Source organism: Pezoporus occidentalis, unplaced genomic scaffold (genome assembly GCF_034315485.1).
Source record: "Pezoporus occidentalis ecotype Australia unplaced genomic scaffold, CSIRO_AGI_Poc_V1 ctg59, whole genome shotgun sequence".
In the NCBI taxonomy this organism is placed as follows: Eukaryota; Metazoa; Chordata; class Aves; order Psittaciformes; family Psittacidae; genus Pezoporus; species Pezoporus occidentalis.
This window is the reverse complement of record NW_026915932.1, coordinates 2824424-2837734: the sequence shown is the minus strand read 5'-3', so window position 1 is coordinate 2837734 and position 13311 is coordinate 2824424. Positions and strand designations below refer to the sequence as shown.

The window sequence follows — 13311 nt, the reverse complement described above, 5'->3', positions numbered from 1 at the left end:
GAATACAGCCATGGTATCATCTACTCCCACTGGCATCCAAAATAAACACCCTCTCATTGCTGCTCTTCTTATGCTTTTATTTTAAACACAACTTTTCCATTTCAGATGCAAACCCTTCCCAGGATGATCACCTCTGATTTCTGCAAATGGACATTTGGAAGAGCAGTGTACTGATGGGGTAAGTTCCCAGCCTCCAGCAAACTGTTGCATGGGGGCTTTCCTTCTGAGCATGAGATTGAGTCTCTGCATCAAGAAGCCTGTCGTATTACTTCTTCCAGTCTTGTCAGATGAGTATAGTTGCAGAGTGCTAGCAAAAAGTGTTACAGGACTCCTGGGAAGAGCAGTGGCTCAGGGAGGTTTTGGGAGGTGCAGGTGGGAGCTGAAAGTGAGGGATAAGGAAGGAAGTGAAAGGCGCGCCATTCCTGGAGTGTGAAAAATATTTGGTAGCTGTGGGAAGGATGGAAAAGACTTCTGGCTTTTATCTGTAATGAAAAAAAAAAACAAACAAACCAAAAAACCTCATAGAAATCAGGACATAAAAGTGGGGATAAAGGCAGGAGCACTCCTTCCAGCTTCTGCTTCTCTGTCCTGCTCCTTCTGTTCTCTCTATGCTCTGTGTTGGTGTTTTGCTGCTGTATTCTCTTGCCTGCAGTATTGTTGTGAATCCCAGCCATCCTCCTCCTTGCACAGCTCACAGAGTGGGTGCTGCTAGAGGTGTTTTCTGACATGCACAAGTAAAGGCTTTAGCTGGGTAAGTGCCCACCTCAGGCAGGAGGACTGGGAGCCTCGTGCATTTCCAGGAGGAATGTCATGTCTACAGCCCAGCACCAGGCACCCAAACCAGCACGCATGTGGGATTTGCAAGGCTTATGTGCAGAAGTGTGGCTTCCCCATGCCAGCATGTTGTGGGTGAAAGTCAGATGAGGAAGAGAGATTTAGCAGCTGCCCAGACAACACACCTTCCGATTTAAGCCCATGGGCTCTACAGTAGCTTCTCTGTCAGAGCTCAGGGGTGCACAGCCTGGTCAGCTTGCCCCTACCTCTGCCACTTGCCATGGACAGTGACGGGAGCAAGCGAACAGCACAGACCACAAGCCCTGACCTAAGAGAGGGCTGCACAGGTACCAAAATAGAATAAATTAATTTAGGTGGCCTGCTTTACACAACACATACTGCATGTACCATTGCTGAAGTCTTTTAATGAGTTCCTTCTACAGTAAATTCTGACCTTTTTTTTGTTATTATTTTTAAGTCAGCACAGTTCCAGAAATGTCATCCTATTTCCCACTGTCATACAAAGAGCCCAAGGCTGGGACTGAAAACCTGATGAAAAGACTCATACTCTGTTTCTAATCTGATGCTTTTCTGCCTTTAGAGCATCTGCTAGTTTCTTTTTGCCTGTGTGCCTCTTCTGTTTTGATCTAACATCTTCCTTTCCTCTCTCTGTTGCAATACCTCTGTCGGCAGCGCTGGTTTCTCCTTCACACACAGTTGATGTGAAAAAAATATATTGCCCCATATCTGGGCAGGTCAGCTTCAAGCACTCCAGAATCACAGCTTCCCCTGATGTTTATTGTGGCTAACAATGAAAAGATTTTTTTACACCGAGGATCATGGTGTATTTTGCACTGTAAGATAACCCTTAGATGTAAAAATCATTATTTATTTAATAGGAACATCAAAGAAAACCACTGCAGAAGGGAACTTCAAAGTTTCTCAGAATAATCAGATATCTGCTATTATGTGGGATTTTTTTTTTCTCCTGACTCTATAATAATGAGTAATAAAAGTGCAGTTATCAGAAATCATTGAAAGCATTACTAAATTGAGCTAAAAAAAAAAAGAGAATTAAGTGTTTCCTTAGAAGCTAGAAATCTAGTAAGTGACAGGATTGCAGGGCTAATGAGAGAAAGAGGAGGCTGATTTGGAGCAGACTGCAGTGCTTCTGAAACCCACTCCTAATTCCAACAAAGATTTTATTTTGGGGAGGAGGAGAAGTACCATTGGGAAAGCTCGTTGCTCAATTTTCTACAGGACTTGCTTTAATTAAATGCTTATTTAAATAAGCAGGAGCTCAGCAATACAAGTATCCTATAGCATCATTGTATATTGTGCTCCAGTGGTATAGAAGCACCACTGAGGGCAGGCCTGTCCCCAAGCATTACATATTCTAGGTAGAGAGTGCCACAGAAAAGACATCCTTTGTGGCTCCCCCACTACAGATTTGTCTGAACGACTTTCTAAAGCCTCTGATGACTGACCATGAAACAAGGCCCCAGTTGATTAAGGAACTGAGTGGTTTGGCAGAAGAATGGGGTCCTTCAGTTTAAATTCAGGCCAGTTTCCGTTTTCTTAGTCCTTTCTGTGGCTCACAGAGAAATCCCTCATCATTTTTTAACACTTTGCGCTGCGTGGCTGAGCCTGGGAAGATGTGGGCTGCATGGGTCACTGTGGGCTCCCTTTCTCCCTCCTGGGCCAATCCTGCAGTTCCGTAAAGCCTCAATGCAGGAAAAGAAAGATTGCCAGGCAAAGCCTGTGGGAAAGGTGGGTCCACTTTCCTGATGTCAGAAGGGACGAGCTGAGGGAAAAGGGAGGCGTCCACCAGATGAAGCATGAATCTTCCAGTGGGAAGCACTAAGGTCTAGGTGATGCAGTCTGTGTCTGGAAGGGAAGTGTGGTGGTCTCTGCCAGCCCCAAGCCCATGTACAATTTGCTGGCCCTGTGTGTGATCTGCCTGTGTCTGATGAAATTTGGGTGGCAAGTTCCCTGCTGTGTGTGTGCCACTCAGTGAGCAGGCATTTGTGTCTGATGTTAATATATGCAGCTATTACTCCAGTCCAGGGATGGTTGTGTCCACAGAATTGGCAGGTTTTGCTAACAGTAGTGAAAGGATTCTTCATCCTGAAAAAACAGGGTTAATTTCCTATTCCCACAATAGGTGCATTGTTTGTATGCACATGTGTTGGGAAGGAAGAACAGTTTCTAAGTGGGTAGGGCAAGGATTAAGGTCTCATTGGACCTGGATTCTTGTCTCACAGCTGTCAAGGATCTGGTCAATGGTCTCCAGCAAATCACTTCATCTCCTCATGGCTCAGTTTAGCTACTGTGAAACAGAAATAAGGGTGCTGACCCTTGGTGAAATTCATACACTGACTTTTATTAGCAGAGGGTATGGGAGGTTATATCAGTATTATTATTACAGCATGCATAAGGAAAACAGTAGATAGAATTGGAACAAAACCAGATGGGGGGGGGGGGGGGAAGGATGGAGCTTAGACTGGAAAATAATATTTTATAGCAGTGACAGCAGGCAGGAAAAAGAGTTATATGAGAGCATGTCCTGTTGACTAAGAGTAACCAGTGCGGTCTGTACATTAGAAGATGTGGGTGACCTTTTGGTATCTGTGTCTGATGTCCTCAGATTTCTCAACAATAATTTGTGTATTGCAAAGCTCTTCCCAGCCTTTGGTTTTGTTGCTTGGTGTTCTTTGTCAGCACTCCATGGTCCTCTGTAGGCAGCTGCAGCATACATAGCCCATGGTTCCACCTCACTGCTGGCTGCTTGTGGTGCCCCAGCTCCCCAGCCTGAGCTAAAGAGTCCTGCAAGGGCTTGTGGTGGTGCATCTGGCTGGCTCATAGCATGGCTGTAACTCACTGGGCCATGTCGGCATAGGGCCTCTCTGGTCCAGATGGGATCTAGCTCGCCAAATTACAATTGTTTTAGAACCTGGCTGGTGAAGAGCAGTGACACCTCCAAAGACAGCTTAAGCTGCTTGCAGTTAGGTGTCCAGGAGCTCCAGCCAGCACATCACCCTGCCAGGGATGTCCAGTGCCATCACCAAGGTACCTGGGGGTCTGTATGCAGCACAGGAATGTTTCAAGGGTGGGCTGGGCTGCGGAAGGATCACTGAGTTTAGACATTCTGAGGTACTGCATGGATTAGGGCTGTTTAGGAGAGCAGTGCCTCCTCTAATGTGGTGGGAGACAATTCATCCTTCTGTAACTCATGCAGAATTGTTCCCTCTGACGCCACTAATGAACATCTCTCTTCTTGCAGGTATTGGACATGTGAGCTGCATTCTTGGCTCAAGCAAGGTACTCTTTTTTTCCATTTTCCTCACAAGAGCAAAAATGAAAGGAAGTTAATTGAAACAAAACCTTTCACTTAGCTGTTTAGAAGAGGGAGCAGAGGAAAGTACTCAAAGTACACAGTGGCTGTTGCAATTGCTCCCTTCACCCATCAGTTTAAAGGCTGGACTATTTACCCAGGATGTGGGGGATGTAGCCCTGACTCTTCCTTCCAAATTGCACAGGTCTGCTGGCAGAACTATCACCACTGCAGTGCTGCTCAAGACATCCTGCGCTGATCCCCCAAGCCTGAGCTGAGAATGAGTACTCAGGGATAGTGCACAGGTAACGCTGACCTGGAGGGGACAGTGAGTCAGTCCACCCCAAAGATGAGCTCAGGATTTCACCCTGGTGGAACCATGCAGCAGGGATGGACTGAGGAAGACTTACCCAAACCCACCATGAGGCAAACAGAGCCTGAAAGAGGGTGAGAAATGGAGGCAATGATTTAGGCTGCGAGGCACTAGGAAATAGGGAAATACTCAGAGGATAGCCTGATGAGATTAATCCTCAGAGGACAAAGAATTTTGAGACACACAAAATAGAGCATTTATGCGTGTGATACCTGGGAAAGAAGGAAGGCAAGGGACTACTCACAGATTTTGGTAACATATGGTGACTTAAGAAAGAAGGTTGCCTAAACTACAAAAACAAAGATGATATTCAGTGAGCTGTATATGAGTGATCTAAAAATATTCTTGAAGTTCAGAAATAGTTCTGAACTTGCAGATTTTGACAAGTTGCATAAGTTATTTTCAGAAGGCAAAAGAATATAATAGTATGACTGAAAAGGAAGAATATATTTGTCCTGAGGTCTTGAATGTTCTCTTTGTACTTGCAGATTGCATGAAAAGCATAGTGGATAAAAAGAGAATATGCTTCCTTTCCTAATAATGAACAAAATGATCGTTTGCTGTTATATATGCAGTCTGATTCCAGAAATATATGCAATACTATAATAATAAAGTAATATCAAATACAAAGATATATTTTCCTTTTCCCTAAATGCCACATTTTTAAAATGTTTGTGGTTCAAGTGGTCCAAAGTAGATGATTGAAATCTTCTCAGAGATAATGTTCTGCAAGCATGTTCAAGCCCTGGACTCCGATGGATCTTCCACAAAGAGTCCTTCCCAAGGAAAGGGGCTCCTTCTTGCGGGATGTGCAAAACAGTAAGAATGCAAAACTTCAAAGAATACCGATCTATGTATAGCTGGCAAAGATACTGTCAGTTTAATTCTTAAATCAATACAGGCACTTGTAATGATTCCTAATTGCATGAATCCTGATTCTTACATCCTTTGGCATTAGGGCTGGTGAAATCAGTGCAGAGAAGTTAAATGTGAGATTTGTACATCTGTAACCATACCAAAGGACAGGAGAGAAGGGCCGGAGATTCACAGTGCAGTTCTCCACCAGAAGGATTTTTACTGGGTCAGGAGGAGTAAAAAGGAAGCCTACCCTCAACACAATACAGCATTTTGGGGATAATAACACATGGTAGCATATAGAGCTGTTATAAGGACAAATTTTTATGGATCAAGCCTTAAGGAACAGGGGCTGGACCGAAAAAGCCCTGCAATAACATGTGTGATATAGTACTTTCTTGAACCTAGAAAGCAAAATTAGAGGGGCTGGAAAGAGTAGTATTCTATATGAGATTTGTGGTATTTTTGTGGAGAACTGACTAACAGGCACATGATGCTTGGAGCAGCTTGGAAGAGTGGGGCGCAAGTGCTGGGACAGAAACCTGAGCTTTCAGAGAAATTAATCTCCATGATGTTAAAACAACTCCAGTTCACACATTAATAGGAAAAAGACTCAAGTGAGAGATTTCTAATGAAAGGGTAGCCATGATCAAGCCATGAACAGCAAAGAGGCATGGCAAAGGGTTTTTAAAAATGACAACATATTGAGGAAAATCTATATGGAATTTGTTGGCTCCAACTGCAATATTGAGACAGCTGTTGAACTGCAGCCTGAAAAAGCGTAAAATGTTGAGAACTGGTAACACAAGCTCCAGTTCTGAAACACTTGTGTGACAAGAAGAGAAACTCGTTAGGCAGCTGAAAATGTCATGGAACTAATTGCTTCATTTTGCTAGCTACCTTCTGCTACATGCACATCAAAAACCACTCCGTAAGATGGAGAATATTCAGCTTTTGAGGAGCAGTAGTAGACTCTGTGGCATTTGAGCACCCCCATGCTCCAAACTTCTGCTGTCTGGCACCACAGTAAATAAATGCCACTACTCCCATTTTACAGACAGGGATGTAGATCAAAATAAATGAAGTGATTTTCTAAAGGTTGCACTGAGAGTTTGTTGGCAGGTCAGGGACCAAACCCAAGACCCCAGAGAAGTAGTTAAATCTTTAGCCACTGGAATTTTTTATTGCTGAATTGTGAAACAGGTATTTTTTGATAATCCGGAATTGTTATTCTTCTCTTCTTTGACAGATTTAAGAGCTTTCATGTGCCACCTCCTTGTTCTCTCATGTGTTTATATGGAGCATTGCATATTTGGTTGAAAGCCAAATGTGCCTCAGTTCCTCATCTGCTCTTTTTATGTTGCAACTTATCTCCCATCCCACCTCAGCATTGTCTTTTATAAGTGTATCTCTAATCTCAAGCAGCATTTAGCAAACCAAGATACCAGTGTCACAAGGGGTGACTGCAACAGTGGTGCTCCTAATGATCCCCCCTAGTACATCTATGGAAAACTTGAGCAGCCCTAGGAACAGATCACTAGGTGTTTGAGATTATTTTCAAGAACCTTCACTAAGCATTCACCAGGAACAGGGAGACAGCTGTTAACACTCCAGAAATACCAAGTGAAGGTTTGAATACCAATCCAGAAAAGGAGTTAAAAATATAGTAGATGATTTATCAAGGGCATATTGGAGAAGTGTGAATAGAGATGGTGCTGTCATGATGTATCTCACAGTGCCTGATGCTGGAATGACTGCTAAGAGATTTCCAGTTAGACACAGCAAAATTTATGATAATTACAAGTGTTGAGTGAGTACCAAAATGGGTACCAAAAGACAAAATGGGAAGAGCCTGAGGACAAGGGAATTTGTTGAGGACAATGGAATTTGGGTGGTTGGGTTTGTTGTTGAGGTCTTTTTTCAGATCTGTTGTTTGGTTTGATTGTGTTGTTTTTAAATGTTCTGACAGAGTTTATTATAAAGAGGTAAGAGGAAAATGGCATTTTATCACCATCCCACTTGCCATCAGCAGCAGTTCTCCCCCTCCCTAGCTCCAGAAATCAAGGGATGGAGAGAGGACAGAGGTCTGGGGAAGGAGTGCTGAGTGCTGCATTGTAGTGTGGGTGGTGAGGCCTGAAGGAAGAGCATCTGCTGCTTTTGTTTCCCCCACTTCATCACTACTGATTTTAGAGGCATCTGGAATGTAGCCAATCATACAAAGGAAGTAACTTAATCCAAATAATAGGCATTTGTAATAAAATACAAAAGCATACTTGGCAAGAGGTTTTACAAAAGAAGAAATGTTTTAACCTGAGGTGTGATCACACCTGAGGTGTGAACTGCTGAATGCTGTGTGTTTAGGAAAGATGGATGCAAAATTGAAGGAGCTGCTGGCACTGCTTGAGTGATATGTGAACTCAGTTTCATCTACATTACTTGGAATTGGCTTTTAGCTCCTGCTTCTCTATTGTCTGCACTGCTTTGACAGTAACTTTATAAAAGTAGGAGCCAACTGCTCTGAGGGATCTGTGTCTCCAACCTGGGTGTTCAAGTCCAAGTCCAGCCTGGTAGCTGGCTGGCCATGTGTGTGCACAGGTGCCACTTCCGTGCACACAATTGCTATGCTAGTGCCAAGAGATGCATCACGTACGATTTGTGCAGGCACACATGCAAATAGATTAGATAACTTGAAAATCTAGTCCTGAAAGTATTCCAGTTATTACCAGAGATGCAATTTACCTTGAATTTGTTCAATAACAGCATTTTAGAATGAGGCAATCCTAATGATTACAAAAAGCGACCTGCAATAATTTCTCCTCACATGTTCCATTAATTTTGAATACAGTGTATGGACACTAAGCTCCGATTCTCTGCCTTTGATCCTCTGGTAGCTATTTATTCCTACACAAACGGGACTCTAAATTCTGCTGAACTGGAACTCAGTCATCCTGCATTGCTCTGCTAGCGTGAACAAACCATTTCTGAAAGGTGAGTGGGCTCTGTAGTGTTTGGTGGCAGTCTGAAACTGGTTCTACACATGTGAAAGGCTGGGGTCAGCCTCACCGTATTTGGCTGGCTTAGTAAACACTCAGGCTTAGTAAAAATTCCTTTGTTTCACCTCTGAAAAGAAATCATATCCAGTAGGCAGTTCTCTGCTCTTGATGACAGTGAGCACTCAGTAGGAATGATGTAATATAGATTGCTGTCGTCCTGGGCTCAGGACAATTGCTCAATACGACATGAAAAAAGTTTATTAAAAATTGTGAAGATTTTTTGAGATAAACTGTGGCAAGCTACCAGGAATTACTCTGTGAGAGAAATAATCACCCTAAGAAAGCAGAGCCCAGGACACCTGGGAGGACTGGGCTGGTCAGAAGTGGCAGTGAGAAATGCTTTTTAAAGGAAGCAAAGGGAATTCGAAGCTCTTAGAAGAAATGAATGGATATGAGGGACTGGTGCTTTGAGCTGTCTCAAAGCTATTTTGAGACTAACTCCTGACCTTTCTCTTACAAGTTACTAAAACCGATGGTTTGACATATGCCATTTATCCATCATAGATGATTGTTCAGCCTGAACAAATACCAATCACAGGGGGCAGGCATAAAGGTACCAAGATTGCTACCTTTGGGCTAGCACATAAAACAAGTGAGACATGACTTAAGAAAACTTGAAGTTGCTTTATGTAACTCATTGCCATCTGGATTACTTTCCTGGACCTTCTCGATAACAGGAATATTGCCAAAAATAGCTTCCTCTGATACCATAGGGCACAGGAACCAACTACATAATAGTAATGTTAATGCATATGCCTCCTGTTGCTTTTCATGTCTTTTGCCCCTTCCTTTCTGAGGCATAATTAGAAGAATCCTCTATGAGGGGACTTAACTGCAGTCATTTTAAGATGGGTGGATGTTTTATAAAACATCCGCCACAACTTCTGAATCACACAGTACACCAAACGAATTACAGATATTGGCATCTTCAAGGCATTGCGAATAAAGGGACTAGAGGGAGATAGGTCCATATTTTACTGCAGAAATACAGTTCTTGGTGTAAACTGTCCAGGAACTCATGAAGTTAGAAACTGTAATCCACGTATTTATGATCTTTGAGTAACTAACTCTGGAGATAAGCTGCAATGAGCCAGCATTTCTGTGGTGATCCTTTCTCCTCAAGCACTGACAGCTTTTCTGAGTGCTGTCATCTCAAGGGAAGGCACTGGGGCTAGAACATCAATCATTTCTGAGCTGTTGTCAAGCCCAATAGGGCAGGGCAAGCCTGAGCTGGGATGCTGCTGCCAACATGCTATTTTTCTGACTTAAAAGCTTATCCACTGGGCCCAAATGGTGTGAATGGAAAACAAAGCAGCAAAACCCTAGCTGACAAAAGTGGATGGAGGGAAGCCAGGACTAGAACAAAATAAAAGCTGCAAATAAAATCGTCTCAGCCCAGTTGAAAAAAGAAGACTCTCATGTCGCTAGGAGAAGTCTATGCAGTGATAGGCACAGAGTGGGTTTGGACATTGATTTATGTCCTCTCTTACAACACTGAAACATGGTAGGGAAGGCAGAGTTGTCTGCCCAGCACAAAAAACCAAATAGTCATGTTTGTTTTCTCTTCAGAAGGAGGTGATATGAGACAACCTCCAGTTCATTGTGTCCTGTCTTGGTTTAGGAGTAGCTTTGACCTCTGGTCTCTGGGCTGTGTGTGTTTGACGTGAAGAGTTGCCGACCCAAGGAAGACCCTGAGAGAGACTTTGTCGCAGAGCTGAGTTTTTCTTAGGCTAGCCCATGAGCCCACCAGTTTACATGTGGTTTCAAAATGCAGACAGTGGACACAGCTTGAAGATACAAACTTATCCCCAAGCGCTATTATGATAGCTGTGGAAGTGGCAGTCACTGCAGAGACACAGCAAGACAGACCACTGCAGCCATGTCCTCTGTTCATGAAGGGGCTCTCGTCTTCAGGTGCCAGCTAGATGTCCAGACCTGGGAGGAAAAAGGGCTCTGCCAGAGCTGTTCAGACTCCTAAGATGATCTCATTGTGCTTCTAGAGGAAACCATCGGATGGTGTAACTTCTGGCGTGGTGAAAGTTTTCCAACCTGGGACACTCTGAATGTCTTCCTTAGCCTTCCTAGTGATGCTAGGGTTGACGGACAGATCCATCTGCTGAAGCCTCAGAAAGAGATTGAGGTTCCAGAGGTGCTGCAGGGAGGAGGACTGGCAGAGACAGGCCTGTGCACAGCAGGGGCTGGTCACAGACATCTGGCCTGGGCTTGACCTGTCACGGCCACCAAAAGGGCCAGAAATAAGTGAAGTGGATGGGAAGTTGTGGTGGAGGCTAACCGCAGGGCAGGAGCACGGGCTGCATCTGTCCACAACACCCATGTACCATGGGAATGGCCCTGTTGACACCTGAAAAGCAGTTCAGCATCCTCTCTGTCCCCTGCTTCCCTGTACTTTTCTTTGTGTAATACCATTGACTGTGAGCACTGACCTGAGCGGATGTAGTGTATTCAAGCTTCAGGCAAGACTTACTCAAGTTTGGCTGTAGCTGTATCTAAACCACTTGTCTCAGAAAGGGTTTTGGCCATTATTTTCACCCTTGTCTTAATATAAAAACTTAAGGTTTTACTTACTAGCAGCAGTGTGATGAGAAAGGCCCCTGTAGACTTCAGGGCAGAGGCACTGCATGGGGAAGTACAAACCACAGTCACCAGAGGCAAGGTTTCTTCCCTTGTCTTGTCATTACTGATGCACATCCCGAGGTTTCAGCCAAAAATGAACCCCACTTAGGGCACTATCTACTATCTGCAGTTGTGTAAGAGTGAATTGAAGGCAAATGTGGTTTTGTTCCTTGGCTGCTGTTTAGTTGTATACAGAGACTTCTAGAGCTTTCTTAGGTACCTCTACATGAAAAAGGACAGAGTTATTTCTGCCTAAAAGTCTGCCTAGCTGTTTGTGCTACAAGGCAATGCCTTTTGTCATTGCTTGTTCTGTCATTGGTAGTTGTAAAAATTGTTTCCTGAACCTTACTGTTTCTCCTTTTTTTATCTGTCTCCCATAGTGCTACTGGGTTTTCCCTTTTAATAAAAAAAAGTCATATATGCTCTTATGCATATTCATCATGAATTGAAAACAGGAAACAATTCCTATAGACTGACAGTAGGCTGCTGACAGTCCTAATGCACAGTAGCAACTTAATCTAAAGAATCAGATTTGTCTTCGTCTTTGTTTTTACTATATCCTGTCAGCCAGTCCTCCAAAGCAGACTGCTCTTGTACCTCAGAAAATAGAGACATTAATTCACAAATTAGCCTGGCATTGTTAAAAGCAAACTCCACCCCTTTCTGAAAGAACAGGTTTGAACTGTGAACCATTCGGTCTACTTCTGCCTTCAGAAACTGAAACTACAAAAACTTCAGAAACTATGACTTAAAAAACTGTTAGCCTGAACTCCAGCTCTGAGAAGGGGACAGGGGAACCACCTTTCCCATTGTCTCTCAAATTATCAAGATATGTCTTAATTCTTAAAGCTTTGAGCCAGTTAATCCTGTCTTTATTGTTGCAGCACAAACAGACTCAATGGGATGTCTGGACTAACCTATAGACAATAGAAGTTAAATCAAATCTCTTCTACCAAGCAGAGAGGACCTCAGGCTTAGAAAAAGCTGGAATGCAGAAATGAATGCTGGAATGCAGAAAGAGGTAGGCAAACCCAAGACACTGAGGTATCAAACATACCAAATGGAAGTGGTGGGTGGAGAAATAAATTGGGAGATTAGGAAAAGAGTATCAGTATGATGATAGACACTTTATATAAACAAAAGAAATAGCTATATAAAAGATGTGTATAAAACTTAACGAGAGGTGAGTGTTCAATGACTAAACCCTAGAGACCTAGAGAGGTAACAGAAAGCATGACAGAAGCAACAGAAGCTGAAGATCATTAGCATGATAACAGTGTATCTTCAGGCAGGAAACTAAAGAGACCAGAAGGAAAGTATGAAATATCTTGCTAAGAAATAACAGGGTTTTGGAAGCAAGACCTGAAGTATGTTATTAGTTGAAAGGCAAGAAACCTTTACTTTTAGCCAAAGACTGCCTAATCTGCCATCTTCTGTGTCATTGGGCAATAAATGAGTGAAGAAAGATTTGCTGAGTACTACTCTAGCTGACAAACTCAGAAGTTAGCCCTTGTTTTGGGAAAAGGCAAGCTAACTTGAAATGCTGATATTTAGCTATGGTGTCAGGTCTAGCTGACTTGTGATGAGGGAAGTGTTCCAACAGAAAACTGAAAGGCTTGTCTTTTGGGGCTGTGTCCTTACCCTGACACACAAAGGAGAAGCCAGGTTAGCTCAGGCAGGCAGGAGCAACCTACATCGCATTGTAATTTGGCTGCCTGCTGCTGAGTTTCCTTCCTGCCTGAATGGCAAGTGATTACAGGCTGCAGCTACTAATTATTTCAGACAGTAGTTTGAACATTTGAGGAATCAAAGGCATAGCATTTATCTTCTGGACTCTTTCTTACTTTAGATATTTACTACTGGTGGAGCAGGGCAATAGCATGTTCTCTTGGACACTCTTAGCAGCAGCCTGTTTCACTCAAACAGGTTGAAATCAAAACCCCGAACCTTGTTTGTCTCTACACTTGCTGAAAGAGAATAGTAATTTAAATTGATTTAATATTCTTTGGCTGAATACAGAATTTATGTCTCTTTAGACCTTATCCTCAGAGGATACAAAGTACTTGTTAGCCTCAAAAGTCACTTAGTTGTTTGGGGTTTTTTCCCACTTGGGTGGAAAATAACAACAAACTGAAAAACCCAGGAAACAAGACTCTAAAGTCTTAATCTATCTGTAAATCTCTGGGGAGAATATTAGCTTTTTATTGTTTCCCTATCAATATAATGCAGGAAATAGTCCTAACTGCCCCACCTCTACAACTTCCCATTATTTATCACAAGAAATGTTC

At 43.1% G+C, this 13311-nt stretch overlaps 1 long non-coding RNA gene across 1 annotated transcript; it reads left to right on the top strand.

The window, feature by feature from the left end:
- The first annotated feature begins 5630 nt into the window (after positions 1-5630).
- On the top strand, positions 5631-12997 carry LOC134174179 (uncharacterized). Its single transcript, XR_009968537.1, has 3 exons — positions 5631-8324; positions 11908-12044; positions 12873-12997. It is a non-coding gene; the product is annotated as an uncharacterized LOC134174179 (long non-coding RNA).
- The last annotated feature ends 314 nt before the right edge of the window (positions 12998-13311 follow it).